We start from the raw sequence: 12,356 nt of genomic DNA, 5'->3' as shown, positions 1-12,356 counted from the left end.
GTCAGTTTTACCTTACTGATGATGTGTTGTTGCAATAGTAAACAGCAAATTAAGTAGCTGGGGTGGCATGCTAAATTCAGCAGCTGGATGGAAGTCTCAGAAGTCTCTTTTTGAGAAAGAGCCTAGATGTTGCCCAGCCTCATGGCAACATCTGGACTGGGATGCTTTCAGGAGACAATATAAGTGAAGAGAGCTTTAACTCTACCCTGTGCAGCAAAGCCTGTGCTGGAGTTTGCCCATAAATTGTGAGCTCAGGTTTTACAATCCCGTCAGTTAAATCCTTGAATCTCTCGCACTCTTGAGAGGATGATTTAGTGGAAATACACTATCCCTACAGCTGGAACAACATCTCTGAAGAAACTGCTTTTCAGATTTCCTGAGGGAGGTAAAAAATGGACGTAATTTGTGCTGCACTGCTATTATTCGTCCCTTCAGGAATTATTGTTCCACATGAGCAAAGGTAGGACAGGTAGGCTAAGTCGCCTGAGATACTACTAAGCCATTAACAGATGTCTGGAAAGAAATTCTCTAACAGTGCTTAAATGTTTTCCAGGGATGGTAAACTGGCCCTTATCTTAAGTCATTCTATTGAGAGGTTGCTCATGAATTCCTCCTCACACAGAGATTCACAAAATATCTGTCTGGTGCGTATACATGGCCATTGTAGAGCAATGGCATGTGGGGGACTATGGGTTGTGCTGCAAACTCCTTCAAGGAAAGAACAGTGTTTATTCCTTGTGTAGGACAATTTGTTTTAAGTTCCTGTGAGTTATGTTGACACCATTACCAGAGAAATAAAGGCAAATAAGGCCATCATAATATTCTTTCTTGGTAAGGTAATGGTCAAGCTGAATCCTAGACCAGCAGAAAGCCTTTGGTTTTTGAATAAGAACAGTTATTGGTTGTGGTCAAAGTTATAAAGATCCTTCCGTATGCCAGAACTATTGCACAATATGTCCTTCAGTGGCATCCTGATTCGACGTGAATGCAGTATGTTTAGGGTATACATAGCTGACAGCCTGTCTCAAAAAGCTGTACCCATTTTGAGAAAGAGCCTAGATACTGACAAGCCTCATGCAATGGTAGGACATTTTGAATAAGGGGGACTCTGTCCTCTCCAGGAAGAGTTTATGTCTGATATATAGTGAAAGGAACTCTAAAAGAAAAAGAAGAATTTAGTTCCTATTACATGTCCTCCTAAACCCTTTAGAAGGAAGGTCAGTACACAAGGGGCCAACCATTTATGAGGAAGAAGTAGCTGAGAAAAAAGATGAGAAACTTTCCCATAGGTAATAGAGACATATTAAATATGTCTCTCATTCACTGTGGTTTTCAAGTGTGTGTCAAAGACTGAACTAAAACTATTTCAACTATTTCACCCAGGTTAGCAGATAAAATGCCTTTATGTAAAGGTCCCTCCTGTGTTGCTTATCACCAACTTTTTACTGCTGATAATGACATTGATTACATGGATTTGAAATACGACCTGTCTCCCAACCAGGGACGTTCCAACCAGTATTCACTGATTAAAGCAGGAAATATGAGGGCAGAAATTTACTTTGCAAGCATGCAGAGTGGCCACCATTGTTAAGAGTTACAGGTGGGGAGCATTTGAGAATGTTATAGGTACAAACCACAGGAGAAGTTGGCTACTCAGGAATACGGACACTGACCAGCTCACTTGCATTTACTTCAATATGTAGAAGAGACATTCTTAGACATGTTTCCCTGAAACTGGGTCTCTGGTGACTTGCTCATCCCAGAGCCTTCCATTCCAGGAGTATGTTTGCATTGACAAGTCTTATCAAACAGCACTTCAGCCTGGGGTGTAAAATCTTTGCTGAGTCCATCCAACATTTCCAGAACACCAAGGGCAGTGTGGTCTTTGGAGTTAGCAGATACTTGTCAGGCTCACACTCTTCCTGCTCTGAAAGAGATAGTGTTAAGTTTCTTCTATTGACATTATCTGGCTTAGGCTGTGCCAGGCATTTCTGAAGCATGGAGGATAAGACTTGGTTTTACTGTGTTTGTATACACCTATCTTTAGAGAGTAGCTCTCATTTCAGCCACTCGGGAGTTTTCAGTGTGATCCTGTTTTTTTCTTTTTTTTCTTTTTTCTCCTTTGAGAAGACCTTAATTGCTACAGCTGATGGCTGGGTACCAAGTGTGTATAGTTTTTTCAGTCTAACTACTGCTTAGTCAAAAGACAGTAATCAAAAGGATGGAAAAATTTTAGCATAGGGGTGACTAGCCCTGTACATCTCCCAGCTATTTCTCCCCCTACCTGTTTTTTTTAATGTTGTTTGTTACCCACACTTTTTATGTGCTTGCACATCTTTTTCAGAAGGCCAGTTGGTGACTTGCCAAAATTATTTTAAAGCACTGCAGGCTTTTCTCAGACTGTGACCACTATATTTTCCAAGGAAGAACAGAATAGAGTTCTTCTCCACCAGATGCAGAACCGGACAAGAAATTCTGAGAAAGCCACATTTCTCTTCATCCTCATGACATCTACTCCTGTGGCAGTCTCAGCTTGAAGAAGAGGTTGCTACCAGCCCATCTTGATTCCTATCCAGTTGGCTTTTTTCCTAAAGCTAAGCAACTGCCAACCTGCAGAAGAAAGCCATGCTCTGAAACTAAAAGTCTTTGGGACAGAATCATTTAACTCCACCATCACATCTTTGTTGCATCCTGACTAGTCTCTGAAAAGAAATTTGACAGGCCTGGCTTCATTTGTGTCACCAAAGGTTGCAGTCTGCCATTGATCCTGGGTTGTTTCATAAAGAACCGTGCACTTTGTCTTTAGGTTTGTGGAAGGTCAGTTTTAATCCAAGTGAAGATATTTTTGGCTAAGTACATGGCAGTCAGATTCCTGTGATGTATGTATTTGCAGAGGCACTTTCATTTTCACCACTTTCACAAGCAGAGTCCAACAAATAATCTGCAATAATTGTGCTCATTTTGTGGCTGGGAAACAATCAGTTATCATTAATGGCAATAGTCAAGCCCCCCACAAAATTAATGAGAGAATATTTGCAAAGCAATTCTTCATACAGAGGTTGCCAACTATTGTAACATCACACAGCATCTCCAAGTAATGCTCAGCATTATCCATACCCTTTTTTATAAAGTAACTTTTACGATGGTTCCTGGGTGTTGTGAGAATGATAGGAAAAGGATACTTCCATTTTCAGTCAGTGGAGGGGATAGATTTAACCCTTTTGGTGATAACCATCTTGTCAAACCATTGTCTTAGTCTGTCTAAGAGCTTGTATTTCTCATTTTAGTTTCCCTCAGACTTGGGTTTCTCACAAAAAACAGCAGTTACCTCTTTCTTTTTAAGATTCTTCTCATGAGGACCAAGCTGTACTCCAGAACAAACTCATTTGAACTGCCCAAATCAAGAGATTTTTCTAACTAGCACAGTGTAGAGCAATCCCCATGACACTTATGTGGGCCTTTCCTCAACAACTTGCACCCGTGCTTTTTCTGTCTTGCCAACAAAAACTCTAAAGAATTGGTCTGTCAGGAGCTCATCTGTGAGTTCTCCCGAATTATCACTCATGGAAGGGTTTTGTTTTCTTTGACACCTCAGATATCATCAAATCTGTGTCAAGATTGAGGTGGGAATTTTGCAACTTGTCTGACAAGTTGCATCATTCTAAATTAGCATAAGCAGCAATGAACCAGGCTATGAAATACATTTGTATAACTAATGCATGCAGCAGTGTATGTCTTTTGCATGTTTCTGGCATGTTTTGAAGAGATGACTTTTCACCCCCTTTCACTGTTATGTAGCCACATGATGAAACTATGTGTTCTAGGGAAAACTGACATCAGAAGAATTTACTAGCATCTTTCACAATGCCGAATTTGGGGAGGATTTTATCGGCCAAATGTACTGCAGAGAAAAATTTGAAACAATTTGGCTTTTTGTTGTTCAGTGGACTTCACTAGTTTGCTGTGCTTACGTTAATGTACTCCTTCTCTCTGGTTGAACTTATACTCCCTTTCTTTTCCCAGGATTGTATACTGTGTGGGAAATCCTGCAGTCTCTTTTCTGCCTGAGATGGAGTTTTTTCCATAATGAGAAAGTGGAAGTTGCATTTCTCTTTAAAATGGTGAATCTTGTAGATTTTTAGCTATCCCATAACCTCTGCTCTGATTCCCCAGGAGGGCCATTTCCTCACTGTTTTCTCAGGCCTTCTTTTGTATATATGCTAGAGAGGGAATATAAGCTTGTTACCTACTCTGACGTTTTGACTTTGGCTGCTCCAGATTAATCTAAGAGAGTGTCAAAATTATGATTATTTATTCTAAAATAATACAGGCAGGAAGGTGTAGGCTGATAAAAGCATAACAGTGGATTTGGGCTTGTAATGAAAGCACATTTGTTGGTTGTTTCCCTGAAAAATAATATCCTTAGGGGCCAGAGGCCACAGTAGTTGATCTTTCTTTAAAAAAGTCACAGTTTCCCTGTCAAATTCTAGCATTTACAAATAGTCCAGACAGTGTCCTTTGGACATGGAGAGATACATGGAAATAATCCGTGTCTTGTTCTGGTAAGAAGAAAATTGTATGTTGTTCTCAATAGCAAGTATCACTCTCTTTTGCAATAGCAGGTGACAAAATGTGGGGGAAAAAGATCTGTTAAATTCAAAAGCCATGAGTTTCTAAATAGCAACTGCATCACCATCGAAAGCCAAAGGCCCTCCTTTAACTCCGTCCTTCAATGCAAGACAATTCTCAGTGGTCTCTTTGTGTGAGACATCCAACAGTCACTGTATTGATGGGGTTGAATATATTTGTCCACCTGTGATGGCTTCCTGCAGGAAAGTGCTATGTTTCGGGTCTTTAAAAATATAAATCTGTACCTAGCTGTGCAGATACATACCGAGGCTGTGTGCTGGTAAGGCTCTGAATACTGTTTCCTTATCCTGAACTTTTTCTCCCTCTTTTTAACAAAGGATTTCTTTGTCACTGACATGATCTCTTTTCTGTTGAGGAATCAGGCTCACCTCAAAATACAAACATCCTGCTGGCAGCAATTAAGAACCGTGTTCTGCAGATCACAAGTTTTAACCCTGTTCTTCTGGCACCATTCTAGAATCTGCTTCTTCCCAAGCATTGTGCTGTCAATGCCATAGTATTCCACCCTTGTTAAAGGGCGGACATAATGAAATTTTTTCATAATGGCAAAAAAAAACCCGTGGCAATATGCTTTAAAACCTTCAAATCCCATGTCCTGCGGGGGTTTGCCATTTTTCACAGGCAAAGAATTTAATCTATGAACCAAAGACCCAGAGGCTTTACTTTCATGCACACCAGATCACCCTTCCCAGTGTATACCGCTCAAGTCTACATTTTCTTTCCCCTCAAGAAACTGAAATAACCCCAGTAACCCTGGTAACTGTTAGAATGGGGTACTATGAAAATATAGCCAGCCTGCCACCTTTGTGCCTGTAAATCTTTTACCAAAAGCTGGTTGACATTGTTCATCTTCAAATTAGTAATATTCTTCCTGTTCTGGAATTTTGACAAAAAAAAAAAAATAGGGTATGTATCTTCTTGTCTCCTCATATACTCAGAATTGTAAATAATATAATTTTCTGACTTTTCCATCTCTTTTATTTGGAGCATAAACCAGAAATTATTGTTTATATGTCGTCCAGAAGAGACTTATCATAATAAGGTATGTGTGCATATGTGTGTATACACAATAATAATTAGATACTATATACATAGTATTTATCTATATATAAAATAAGACACTGATTACATTTCCTTATCATCTTTAACTCTAGTACACACAAGTGGCATCTATACTGAAGTTTTCAGCCATCATTCAACCCAGTTCTCAGAAACCAAAACCACATATGCATCTAAGCAGTTTTTAGAACAACAATGCCGTCTACAAGTAGGACATCTCAAAGGCCACTCTGTGCTGTCTGCATCCTTCTCACCCAGACAGAGATAAGGAGATATCATGGCTATGGCTGCATAATATCTGGTGTAATTGACTAGATTTGCTCACTGAGGAAATCTTTCACATCTGAGTAACATCCTAAAGATACACATATACCAGGATGAAAACACTCTTGGCCTACACTTTAAAAACCAAACAGGACCTTTATTTCACTGGGAGAAACCATCTCAGTATTGACCTGCACAAGGTTTTGAAATTCTTTGATGTTACTGTGCATTTACTTTTTATACCAGATTATCCCAATTACTCATTTTTGATCATTCTTATAATTGTGTACCATCACATCTACAGTCAGCATGAGACACAGAAATGGCTGCAAAACACAGATTATTGACTGTGTTATTCTAAGTCCACTAGACACTGTCTCTTTTTGTGGATGAGAATATTACAGGGTGTAATGCCTTGCCCCCGCTTCCCACTGCTCAGACTGTTTCCACAGGGGTAGTTGGTCCTGAATGGGGACACCTGCCCTGCCCTGCCCTTCTTCCAGGTTGGCAGCCCTGCCCTGAGAGACTCCCTGCTTTCACTGACTGCATCCATGGAGGGGACCCACAGGTGGAAACCCATACTGCAAGATGCAGGGAAATAGCTAGAGTAGAGTAAGCCATCACATACAAGCCTCGGTATAATGATGGGAGACCCAAATATGGCTTGGGCCCTAGAATATATTAGGGTGCTCTGAACCCACCTGTCATTGCAGGGGGAAGGGTCTGTGCCATAGGACTGCTTATCTTAGGACTCCTTTCTTATGATGGGGACCTTACCACGACAGCTATGCCTGCACTGCAACAATGATCAGACATATCTTAGGAGGCAGGGAATAAAGTTATCTTGTTCAGCTATCAGTTTAGAATCATAGAATCATAGAATCATTAAGGTTGGAAAAGACCTCAAGGATCATCAAGTCCAACCCAACACCACCTAACTCACTAAACCATGTCCCTAAGCACCACATCTACACGTTTCTTGAACACCTCCAGGGATGGTGACTCAACCACCTCCCTGGGTAGCCTGTTCCAATGTCTGACCACTCTTTCAGTGAAGAAATTTTTCCTAATATCCAGCCTAAACCTTCCCTGGTGTAACTTGAGGCCATTTCCTCTTGTCATATCACTTGTTACTTTAGAGAAGAGGCCAGCACCCACCTCACTACAACCTCCTTTCAGGTAGTTGTAGAGAGTGATAAGGTCTCCTCTCAGCCTCCTCTTCTCTAAACTAAACTTGGCATGAGGATTAGGGGTGTCCATGAACTGGAAGAGAAAAGGAGTGGTGAGCCCGTGGAGCACGGCAGTTCTAGGCAGACCTTGTTCCGCTGCTAGCTGTTCTGTGTTAGCCAGATTGAGGAGCTTGATTCCTGCTTTGCCTCCTGTTTGCTCCAGTTTCAGATGTCCACAGGAGTCACTGAAGTCCTTAATCATGCAGCCTGAGTTCTTGCTAAGGAATTCCTTCCCATCAGCAGTAGTACTCTGAGTTGCCAGTATCAGAGGGGAGAGTATTGAGCTGTGAAACTGGAGCAAGGGATTTTCTGTGGGCTGTTTGGGATCTTTTGACTTCCCAAGGGTAGCTCACAGGCTCTTTGCTGATTGTGATGAGGAAGCGACTTATCAGTTCTGCACAGTACACATATTTTCTGCACCTGAAGTAAGTGGACTCCAGTTGCCCTTGATACACCCATTACAGTTTGTACATTGTGGTAAACAGATTTTGACACACAGTTGTTTGTAGTCAAAGGGTGAAGGTCAAGATCAAAGCTGGATGTCAGTGCCCTGTCAGCTCACGTGTAATGAGGGCAGATTCACTGTGGCTTTGCAGTACACACCAAAGCAGCAGGTGAGGTGACACCTCTGTGGCTGCTGCCTCCCAGCCAAGTGAGCGTTGCCCATTTACAGCTGGGTAGGCTGGGAGCAGATGGAGTTCAGAAGATGTGTAGAGATGTCTTTTATTATTTTATTCTATTAATCCTGTGTGTACCGGAAGGCCTGAAAGGAGGGGTCAGGGCTGTACCAACATGGTGTAAAACTTACTTGCTCAACTGAGGCACCACCAAATTAGAGGCAGAAGACAAATGTGAAGGAGCAGGATGGGAAGAATGAAACAGAACAGTAGAGAGATCAAAATGATTTGTGAGAAATATAATTGAGCTCCTTTAATTGTTCTTTAGGAAAAAAATTAGGATATATATGCATTTCTTTGGCAAAACAACAGGCTTATAAGAAAGTGTGCATCAACGCTATGCTCCTCAGAAACACTTCTGCATATTTGATAGATTACGTTAGTTCATCATCAAAGTCTCAGTGTGCTCAGATAAAATACAACTTTCAAAAAGACATTTAGGTTGTAAGGTTTTAGTTCCCAGAAGCTGTGTGGGTAATCATTCATGTCAATATTACTAACTTCATCTTGGCAATACTGAAATTAATATTCTCAAAATACAGCCAGTCTTGATAAAAGATTCTGACCTTGTTGCTTCTCTGAAGATGAGTCTTGCTGAAGTTGCTGATTTTGATCCCAGGCTGTCATGAGAAGCTGTCTGGGTTTGCTCAAAAGGCAGACTGCTAGTAGCAGCATACTCTTGCTCACTTGCTTTGAATGAGAGCAGAGAGAGAGTAATGTCTTCTAGCAGATCTCCTTACTTTGTGCATTTAGGGTTGTATATGCGTAGTTTCATTATGAGAATATTTCATTTATTTCTTGTTGCTGATAGTACTGCAGAGCAGTGGCACACCAAAAAATGTTTTTTTCCTCACCAGCTGGACTTCCAAACAAGGACTTGATTCTCCACATGTGAACTTGCATTGCTGTTATTTTTATTTGCTGTTATTTATGAGCATCATTATCTGTGACATGTATTGCAGCTCTGTGTAAAGATGCAAAGCTTTACTCTGTATATGTTCAGTCCTAGAGTTATCAGCAGGTACAGGTGTCAGCAGAACTGGGCTGTAGGCCCAGATCCATGTGTACAGAATCAGAGACCAGCTGCTTTTAATGCTCTTTGCATTATTTTTCAACCCTTTCTGATGTAGCAGAGGAAACTATGTGTTAGAAGTCTGTGCTGAGGAAGCGGCTGGAGCTAGAGACTTTTCTGCTGCTTTCAACCCTCTGGGAATTCTTCAGAGTTCACAACAGTCAGTTTAGTCTCAGGCTATTTACTGTGCTGAAGTCTCTTGCTGGTAGCCTGAGAAATCTGTGTCCCTGACAAAACCTGAAGACGCAGAGAAGGTATGTGAAGAAAGCTAGGCGTGACTGTCCAGCTCTTACACAGGACCCCAGAGAGCTGCCTGGAAGGAAAGCTTCCAGGGACCTCTGAGGACAGCGGGAGAGAGGCTTCAGTGGGAGTTTTACCGTAGCAGTGCTGGAACTGGCCTGAAGAGTTGTTAGCAATGACCACCTAGGAACTGAAGAAAAACAGCTTGACTCTGTTTTGAGTTCATTTTACATAAGTTGCCTCTGCAAATAAAGGGACTGAATTAGTCTCAAATCTTTAAACAAACTTAGTGAAACCCACAGAGCTTCATCAAACATTTGACTATAGTGCAAGCACATCATGAAAGGACTGTAAAATTTGCATTATTTTGATGTCAAATCAGAAGTAGCCATATGTGGCAAAACTATTCACAGACTAACTCTATTTTAAGCAAATGTAACCAGAATCTCAACCTTGGTTAAGAAAGCCCAGATTATTTGACTTTTGCATAGTTTGGATTTTCATTAAAGTTTGTCCATACAGTTTACACTGTGAAATAAAGTGATTTGCAAACCATTACTTGAATACAAGTTCTCCAAAGGAACAAGTTTGACCTCTCTTCATCCATTTAGCCTCTTAAAATTTTCTTTTCCCTTCCTCCCCACAAGGGACCCAGTTCAGTTGACAGGTATTGAGTAAATCTTCCCTAAAGTGTAGAAAATGATAGCCCTCATCTGGCTTGCAGAGCAGGTCTCATCTCTTCCACCCTGCTTCCTGTACAAGCAGAGCTACGTGCAGAGCCATTTCTCCTCTTCCTTGTCTCCAGAACTGCAGAAGACACACCATGAGCAGAAGCTCCTGCAGGGGAGGAAGTTAGGTAGCTGTATCACAGGGTCTCAGGTGGGAATTCTGTAACCCAAATGAGTGAGGTGATAGAAGGGGGAGAAGGGGGAGAGAGTAAGACTCCCCTTCTTCTCCTACACATGCCTAAAACCTCAAAGCTCCTTCTGCTATACAGATCGCCCCTAAATCCAGTGTCTCTTTGCTGTTTCCCTCATTGCACTAAAGGCTCACTTGATTTTGAATTTTGCATGTATGTTTGAGGGGCAGTAACTGGGGGTAGTTCTAAACATGCTTCATAGTTTCCTTACAGCAGTATTAGTCTGTGACATAGGAAACACTGGAGATGCATGAGATACAAATGACGTATAAAATGATTGCAAAAAACCTCCCAAAATTCTAAACACTCATAGGTTTTCCCTTGCCCTTGGCAGATATGATGGGTCACCATCTGTCTGCAGGCACAGAGACTAGCCAGCATCCAGATGCAAAATGCCTGATTAAGGCGATCTGTAATTGTGTCAGTAGCATGTGGCTTACCCAATGTGGAGTATCTTACTGAGCATCCTCCTGGCTGTCAAACAGCCCCTTCCAGGAGGGGGTCATCCTGTAGGCCCAGATCCATGTGTACAGAATCAGAGACCAGCTGCTTTTAATGCTCTTTGCATTATTTTTCAACCCTTTCTGATGTAGCAGAGGAAACTATGTGTTAGAAGTCTGTGCTGAGGAAGCACAGGAAGATGACCTCTGTGCTGAGGTCATCCTGTAACGGGCTGAAGATTTCTGAGGGAGAAGGAAAGTGTAGGAGAGAGAAGTCTCTGCAGTCCTCTGGTCACTGGCAGTCACCTGAGGAGGGTCAAGCTGTCGTTCCAATTCAAAATCTCTTTTGGTAGTTTATCCCTGAACTTTTCCATGAAGCTCACTAGCAGTCCTTGGGATGGGAAAGATTACCAACACATTTGTCAGGAAAGACAGGGTTTGTTTCATCTGGGTCAGATTCCTCACAGAGATGAAGTTTCCTTTAGCTTTTGAAGCTGACGAGACAGATACGGCAGTAGGAGATGCTTCATGCCTCTTTGCATTGGCTGCATGAAAAAGAAACACAGAAATGCAAAAAATGTGACTCTTCAACCTCAGGTGAGGAGGTGCTCAGCAGCAGCTCTTACACTCCCTCAGTACAGCTCCTTGGCCAGGCCAGACTGCTGCAGACTGCAGAGGATGATCAGCTCCTTCACAGAAGGAAAAGCTGTGGGTAACAGCTACTGTTCAGGAGGGCAGTGTCTCCATCAGACCTTTATATGGGGACGAAGCCCCAGGCCAGGGAGTGTTCTGTTAAATAAATATATTGTTCTTGAAAGAGATCCTTATTCACTGGCTGCACGTTTTAGTTAGTCCCTTGAGTAAAAAGCATGGCTTTTTGGAAGCAAAGATAATTTTTGCTCTGGCAATATGCCTTAAGAGTTGCTGATTTTAGTCTATTGTAGTCCATAGAAGTTACTGCCTGGCTAAGGTTTTGACAGACAACTTGGTAGATGCCAGATATTTTTCTGGGAGCTACTTGTCCTCACACACAATATTTGCAACCTTTTACTTTTATTGCAAATGAGGACTGTGTCATGGTCTTGAAGTATTGCAACTCCCCAAATCTTAAATCCTTTAATTTAGTTTCTCTTCCTAACACTCCTGGAACCCACTCATCCCTCTAACACAATCATGGCAATCTCTCTTTAGTTTCTGGTTCATAACCACTGTATGACCAAGCAGGGTTTCTGCCATGCATCTCCCCTTAATTTCCCCTTTCTGTGCAGGTGAGCTACTGTAGAGTCCTGCCACCAGCAGCCTGATGGCATAGAGCACTTCCCCGTGCAGCAGGAGGAAAAGTCCTGGCTGGGCCTCTGAAGCACAGGCCTTAAGAGGAGCCAGGGCATGGAATCAGGTCAACTTCCATGGAGCTGTGGGTGTGACTGAACAGCAGGAACATAGCCAGGAAAAGGGACAGAAATACAAGCATTTGTCTGGCTTTCAAGGATGTAACAGCTCGTGAGAGCTACCTAGGTATATCTCAGTCTCAAGAGGGCAGCAGCAGTAAGCTCTGATTCCAGCTCTGACCCTCATAGGACCCTGTTGTCCCTTTGCCTTATGGTCACAGTCCTGCACAGCTGTGTGGTAGCCCCATGCCAGCCTGATCAACAGGAGGATCCATAGATGGAAGGATCAACATAGGCACTTCTGTTGGCACTCAACAGGTGCTTGCTACAGCGTCCCCTGTTTCACTCAGGCCCAAAAGAGCCTTAATGAGCAAATCCTGTGATTTTTTTTTGTCTTACAAAGGCAAAATGATTTGAT

The sequence above is a fragment of the Pterocles gutturalis genome, unplaced genomic scaffold (assembly GCF_000699245.1).
Source record: "Pterocles gutturalis isolate BGI_N339 unplaced genomic scaffold, ASM69924v1 scaffold49158, whole genome shotgun sequence".
Taxonomy (NCBI): domain Eukaryota; kingdom Metazoa; phylum Chordata; class Aves; order Pterocliformes; family Pteroclidae; genus Pterocles; species Pterocles gutturalis.
This window is presented reverse-complemented; position numbering follows the sequence as displayed.